The 7,604-nt window shown below is 49.8% G+C and overlaps 1 long non-coding RNA gene across 2 annotated transcripts in view; it reads right to left on the reverse strand.

The window, feature by feature from the left end:
* The window catches only part of LOC104867145, a 39,583-nt gene extending 31,979 nt beyond the window's left edge, over nt 1-7,604 (reverse strand). For both annotated transcript variants that reach the window (XR_781689.2, XR_004518434.1), the window contains exon 1: nt 7,583-7,604. This is a non-coding gene — a long non-coding RNA (uncharacterized LOC104867145). The remainder of the gene's footprint in view (nt 1-7,582) is intronic.

Genomic DNA, 7,604 nt, shown 5'->3' on the forward strand with positions numbered 1-7,604 from the left:
TGTGTGTGTGTGTGTGTGTGTGTGTGTGTGTGTGTGTGTGTGTGTGTGTGTGTGTGTGTGTGTGTGTGTGGTGAGTTACTGGGGGCTGAAATTCATGGTTAACATTTTAGGTGGAATGTATTTCTAGTAGCATAATAAAATACTTCTTACACAGATGCTATTTTCTGAAATTTAAGGAATTAGTATTTATTCTGCTGAATCAGCTATGGTGGTGACAGTGAACCTTTTATAGTTTTCAATGGTAACAGCCCAGTGTGGCACGTGTGTCATAGGTTCACCACCACTAAACTATGGAGTCGTTGACTGATTAAAAACAGAAAGGAGGAGAAAGTAGGTGGAAGGCAGACTCCAGGTAACTTCTTAGATCTCTAGACGACCTGCTAAAAGGGCATAAGTGAGGTGGACAGATGTTACTTGACTGCCCACGATCACTGGGTGAAAACACTGCTCACCATGCACCCAGTCTTTGCAGGACTGTCAGTTACTGTGGCCATGGTGAATAAGAAAGGTAGGCTGGTCATTTTAGTACCCAGCCCCTCCCCTGGTCCAAGCCTTCCCTGGCCCAGAAGATGAGATGTGAACCATCAGAGAGGTGGGTTCCTGGGATTGAACCCAGGGCCTTAACACTGAGCTACATCCTCAGCTTTTCTTGTTTTTTTAAATTTTGAGACAAGGTCTTGCTAATGGCTGGGCTGGGCTTGAACTCATGATCCTCCTGCCTCAAACTTCCAGAGTTCTGGGGTTAGAGGAGTACATTACCATGCCTAGCTTACTGGTTTATTTTCAGATAAAATTTGGGAAGCAGTTGCAGAAGGTCTCAAGTTTTACTGGAGGTGCTAAGCTGTGAGAACTGTATATAGAGGTGTCACTGTCCAATTTCTCTGACAGTTTCTCTGACTACTCCTAGAGAGAAGCACAGCTGAGATGGAGGGAGAAGCCCCACCCACCTGGAGAAGGCTGAGCACGGGCAGACAGGGCCACTAAAGTCTCTACAGTCTTCACTGTGGTTCCTCTTTGGCAGATGTTTCTGCCAGTCTGACCAGAGCACGGCCCATGCTGCTCCTGTGTGGTCCTGATAGTTACCCACTTAGGATTTTTTGTAAGACTCCTATGGGTATAGTCTTACAGGACAAACTTCCAGTCCCTTGAAGATTTCAGTTTATCAACCTGGGTAAAGGAGGACTCTGAGCTATTAACAAGATCTCCTGCTAGTTCTTAGGACCATGGGCAGTTGGGAAATGTCACCCTGATACATCTAATTCTGGGCACTCCAGAGCCTTACTTTGATTTCTGTCTGATGAGTTGGCCTTCCCATTGACCTTGACAAATAGATGCTATCCCTCCTGTCTGAAAGCAACTCATCTTCAACATGTTTGGCCCTAGTCTTAAGCAACATTTACTGGGAACTTGCTGTATGTTGTGCTGGGGCTTGGTTTTGGGGATGTGTGGGTGGGTAAGACACAGTCCTGGTACCCTCAGATGGTGCCATCCTTGTGGTGAAGGTGCATCTGTGAATGTTAGGAATGGAAAAGGTATTAATTCTTTATCCAGTTTGTGGACACTGCACAAACTCTGCCTTGAAGGGTAAGGATTGGCCTGGCCAGATAAGGGCAAAGAAAGATAAAAAAAAAGTTCTTGAATCTGGCATTCCAGAGGGAAGGAAGTATACAGGCAAAGGCCTACAGGGAGATAACTGGGAGAGTCTTGTGTGGCTTGGAGTAAAGAGCATGCAAGTGCACTGGAGGGAATAAAATCAGATTACAGACAGCCACTACACCTAAGATCCCAGACTTTCAGGCACATCCTCACCTGTTTGAATACACAGACTCTTTCAGGCCTCTGAGCATTTGCCTAGGCTGTTCCACTGGAATTCCCTTCTTCCTTTGCCTGGAAACTTCCCAATGGGGGGAGTCTAAAGTGCTTGAGGGAAGGGATGGACTTATAAAGGGGGGCTGGGTCAGCTAGAGGACACTCTTGTTGGCCATGGTGTGGATTGTGGACTTCATGCTTCAGGCAGTGGGGGCACCAGTGTTGGGTCCATGCTTGTAGGTGACAGGTTGAGGGCAGGGGATGGGGAAGAGTAACACATTCACCTCACCTTGCAGTGATGAGTCCATCCCTACTTGGAATCTTCCAGAATCCAAGTTTGGAGTCTGCACTAGGAAAAGGGCTGAAAGTCTTGGGGGAACCTCAGTACTCTAAAAAGGCACTTGTCCAACTCCAGAGCACCAGGCTGCTATGACAGCAGTGGCTTTTGCTTTGCCGGAAAAGCTAAATTGCTTGAAGCAAGCAGCAAAGGCTGGAGCCATATCTCAGGCATGTTTGAAGGTTATCTTGCTAATACTAATAACACCCTTTCTCTGGTGTGCTGCTGTGATCTCTCAGCATGGGCTGGATGGGGCATCCTGCAGATGGGGCCACTTTAACTTGACATCCTCAATGCCCAGCACAAGGCCCGTTGCATGCCAGGGGTGCAAACAGCCATGATAGGTATTTGCTAGACTTCACTTGGTTTCCTTTTTAATTAAAAGAAACAGCTGCTTGACAGACTCCACTTGGGCAAGATGCAGTCCAAGTATTAGATGCAGGGCAGCCTGGACACTGAGGTCTACTTGCCAATAGCTAGGACCATGTGCAGTGTTTTGGCCCAAGGTGGAGGCAGCTGGCTCTCTGCACCATGATCCTGGCCAGGTATCTCGCAGAGTTGGCTGGGAGTGAAGGCTAGGCTGTGTGATCTATCTAAGTCTTGGAAGTAGGAAGAAATCACAGGCAATGATCTCTTGAATCAGCCAGGTCCTATTGTAGGTGTGTTTACATCCATTAACTCACTTAATTCTCACATCAGCTCAGTGAGGTGGGAATAATCACCCCAGTTTCACAGATGGGGAAACAGATTTGGAAAGGCAGAGTGACTAGTATTTGGTCATGTGGGCGGTGAGCTGAGGAATGGCCAGGTGCTAAGCCTTCCTGGAAGAAGGGTATCCCAGAAATGGAGCAGGCAGAGAAGAGGAAGCAGATGCTGGGGACCTGAAGACCATGTACCAGGAAGATTATAAGGAACTGAGAATGCTTGCCCGGAGCACATCCACCATCCAATGAAAGGCCACCTGGACATGTGTCCAGGCCATTTCTGCGAGTCCCCAGAGAGAACAGCTAGCTTTGAAGGGAGGAAATTACAGAGCAGCAGTGTTAGTTTGGTATAAGGAAAGATCTTTCTGACCATACGAGCCTCAAATTGAAAATGGATTTCTTTGTCAAGTCTTGCTTTTGGACAGAGCAATATTATGGGATAATGTGTGCTCTTACAGAACCAAATGGTTGGATCATGAGGTTAAACTTGAAACATACTTATGATTTCTAAGTTGCATTTGGGTTATTTATATTTGCAGGTTTTGACAGACAGCATTAGTGCATATTAATATTCCTGCCATCTAAACATTACTCAAGCCAGAGCTCCTGGCTCTGGAGGAGTGTGCGGTGTATGCCAGTGACTCTGCTAATAGAAAGGTTAACTTGTGCTTCTGAATTATTGATGGTTGCTTGTTACTAATTTTTTTCCTCAGAAAGGAGGAAATTATTAATGAAGAGATCATTGCCAATGTGTCTGACATCTATTAATGGTTTCATCTTGCAACCAGATTAAAAGAGACAGCTGGTCCATGAATTTATGCGTGGAGGCAGCTCCAAATGCGCCGACACTCTGAGGGTGGGGCCCACAGGCAGCAGGGCCTGGGCATCCACACAGCCGGCTGCTGGTGTGAGAGCCTCCCTCTTGTGGCTACCCCCTGCCCCCCCTAGGGGCCTTCAAAAGACTTTGCTGCAGAGGGACCAGGCAGCAGAAGGGCTGTCACTCTCCTGACATCTTTCCAAACTCCTCTGTTACCCACAGGAGCCCATTAGCACTCTTGCTGTGCCAGTCACTTGTTGGCACTCCTTCCGGGAGTAACTTGGAACAGAAGTTCTTAACTTAAGGGAGCATTAGAATCACCTGGCATGCTGGCTCACACACAGATTCTTGGGCCTCCTCCATCATTTCTGCATCACCAGGGCTGGAGCGGGGCCTGAGAACTGGCATTCCAACACAGTTCCAGGGATGCTGGTGCCCCTGGCCCAGGACCACACTTAATTTTAGAGCAATGATTGTCAGATTGTGAGACTTTCTCTAGACAAGGAGTCAGCACGCTTTTTCTATAAAGGACAACACACTAAATTTTTGTTTTGTTTCGTAGGTCTGTAGTTCAGAGAGCAGCCATAGGCAATAATTAAATTAATTTTTGTTCCAATAAAACTTTATCAAAACAGGCAGTGGGCCAGATTTGGTTCATGGGCTTAGTTTGCTGACCCCTGCTCTTGAGCAGTCCTTGCAGAACTTTCTAAAAAAGAAAAAAAGTCATAGGTCAGATTTTGCAGAAGTTTCCTGACTTCTGCTCCAGAGAAGTGTTACAATTTTCTATGATGATGGAAATGTTTTAGAGCTGTGCTGTCTGATATAACAGCTACTAACCATATGTGGCTACTGAGCCCTTGAAATGTGGTCCATGTGACTAAGGACTAAAATTTGAACTTCCTGGGCTACAGCAAAAAGACAGAAAGCTTCAGTGGAGCAGCCCTCTGTGGTATGATAAGTGACCCTTCCCACCTCCCTACGCAGGGCCTTTGTCCTCCTTGGGTCTCAGTCTCTCTGTGTGTAAGAGGGAGACAAAACACCAGCTACATCACCAGCCTTTCCCTATGGATGAGTGAGGCACCCCAGCCCAGTGGGTCCTCCATGGTGCTCTGCTCCCCAATGGAGGGCTGACCAGCACTGGGCATGTGGGGCAGGGAGATGGAGGCCAGCTCCGTGTCCTTTACCCTCTTCTCTTGCCCAGTCTTCCGCATCAGACCACTGCTCCTAAAGGGAGGGCAACGCCCACTGCCCGAGCTGCAGACCCACAGCCTTTCGTTCCTGCTACATGGCAGGCATCAGAAGAGCACACTTGCTGAATGTCCCATGGTTCCAGCTTCCCTCAAAATGGGACTTGGATAGAAAGACTTGCAGCTAAAACATCTAGACCTGAAAGGGAAGTCACTGTGCATACAGGGAAAATGAGTCCCAGAGAGGTCTTCTGAAAGGTCCTACAAAGTGAAGGGCAGAGTGGCCTCAAGGACGAGGGGCCTAACGGCTGAGCAGCACTGGAAGGGGCTTTGAGGCAGAATGCCACACCACCCCTCCAGACATTCTGAAGCTCCCCGCAGGCTCCACACCTTCCTTCAGCACAGACACTGAGCTGCTGTCTTAGCCAAGGGCCAAGATGAAGTCATGGCGCAGCTCCTCAGGGGAAAGCAGAAGGGAAAGCAAGTCCACTTTTCTAATCAGCTCCTGAGCTGCAGATGCAGTTGCAAGGGAGTGGAGTTCTCAGTAGTCCCCTCTTTTAAGCAGGTGATTCCGAGGGCCTGTATTGAAGCATACCTGGCCTTGCACAGGTCCTCTTTCTCCTCCTCCAGTCCCCTGTTGTCCAGCAGCCCCCAGTCTTGAAGAACAGACTAGTGAGGAGATAGCATCCCTACAGAAGTGGTGCAGGGGCCCTTGGCAACACACTTTGGGCAGGAAGGACCCACTGGCCAAAGTTTCAAAATGGAACCTTGAGGACTTATGTGCATTTACCAAGGAAATGATTCTGGTAGAGCAAAAGGCAGGTGCAAAAGCATGTGGATGAGACTGAATGCCACAGCCCTGCTGGGTAGCAGGTGGAAGCACATACTCCCGAGAAATAAAGGGGACAGGGTGTCTTAGAAAGCATGAAGTCATGGTTCACGCCCAAGCCCCTAGGCAGGTAAGACCTGGTTCTGGGATCAAGTCTTCTGCTGCCAGCTCAGTCACCACTGAAATGGGACCTTTTCTTGAGACTGCCTGAACCTCATTCAGACCTAGGAACTTTGCCTGCACCCGTATAGCACTCCTGGATTGTGGGTGCATGAAGGTGCAGGAGAGCTAGTTTCAGAAGATGCTGTGAGAACTGCTATTTTATACTTTTCCAGAAGGGGAGAAAGAGAATGCATTGGCAGGAGCCCAAGGGAGCTGGGACAAGTTACAAGTGTGACACCAAGCTCCTTAGTGGCTTAGATCCTCCTCCCATCCAACCTGGCTCAGCTCCTGGGCTCAGCCACGACCAGGGTTACAGGGAAAGGGCCAGGGTCAGGCCTTTTCTCCAAGGTTCCCTAGCAACTCATCTGCCCAAGGATCGAGTAGAGGTTTGATGGAGCAGACAGCTGGCAGCTTAGTTCTGAGCAGAAGGGATCTTCCTATTCCAACTGTCCCCAAGGGCCAACTATCCTTGTATCCCCAGAGAAGAACACAGAATAGGGCAACATTAGTATTTGCAGAATTATAAAGAACCATTGGGGAAGGTTATTAAAGGCCCAACTCCTAGGCTCTGCGACCTGTGGACTTCCATTCTCCCTGTGCAAGGCTGGGAAGGAAGACTTTGGGCGAACCCTTTCATTTGGTTCTTTGACCAGGCAAGTGTGGGAGGCATTGGTTAGTCCAACGGCCTAGTCCAAGCACGTTCCCTTCGAAGTGGTGGCTTTGGTGGCAGGGAGTCCATACAGGGCTGGTAAAACTTGCCAGACATTACAAGTGTAGGGCGAGCAAGCAACTTCCACTCCACCTAGTGGGGACTGGGATATGAGTTAGGGGCTCTGTGTCCTTTGCTATAGCAACTCCATTGCGGAGCTGGGGCTCCCCACTTTTGGAAACCCTGGCCATGCCTGACTTTGACATGAGTCCCCTAAGTCTTTCCAGTCCAATCCTTGGGATCCCAATAAGGATGTGAGGAGGTGATGTGTTGACAGAGATGAAGGAGGGAGGGCTTTGGGCAGGTAGAAGTGTTCACAAGTGGGAACCCCATGATCGTTTCTGGGTTTCCCCCGTCTTTTGCATCTCAGAACTCCATGTATGACCCAGACTTCCCCTCTCCCGCCCCCCATGGGTTCTCTGCTCCCAGCACAGCCCAGAGCCCTGGCCTGTGGGCTCTGAGGAGCAGCTCTGATTCTGATCTGTGGTTTTAGTCTTTCAGCCCCAACCAGGTCTTTGTTCAGACAGGGAAGAAAAGGGAAAAAGCGAAAGGGAAGAAAAAGAAAAAAGAAAGGGAAGGGGGAAGGTAGCCGGGGGGAGGGGAGGGGTGCCTCATGCCTCGGTGCTCACCCACAGGGCTCTCCCACCCTAGCGTGGGGTGGGGACAAGGGAGAGTAGCGGGTGGACAAGGGGTATGGGTGCGTGCCAGGCCCTGGCTGGATGGCAGTGAAATAGCGGGGCTATTGCAGCGCGGTCAGAGATGGCCAGGAGAGACAGTGCGTGTGGGGTGAGACACTTAGAGAGAGGGAGAGACAGAGAGAACTCTTAGATGAAATTCTCTCAGTGCAGACCCTCCCTAGCAGCTACCGGCCGAGCTTTGGGGACGCCACCTCCACGCATCCCCAATTCACCAGGCCCCTATGCTGAGTTGAGACCTTTGCTCCCTCTCGCTGCCTCACCTGTTCCCCCACCCGGAGTTCAAAAGGCCTCTGCCTCTGCCTCTCCCTCCTTCCCCGGCCGCCCCCATACCTGCGCCCCCGCAGGGCAGACG

Source organism: Fukomys damarensis, unplaced genomic scaffold (assembly GCF_012274545.1).
Source record: "Fukomys damarensis isolate Sample0158 unplaced genomic scaffold, DMR_v1.0_HiC HiC_scaffold_22, whole genome shotgun sequence".
NCBI lineage: Eukaryota > Metazoa > Chordata > Mammalia > Rodentia > Bathyergidae > Fukomys > Fukomys damarensis.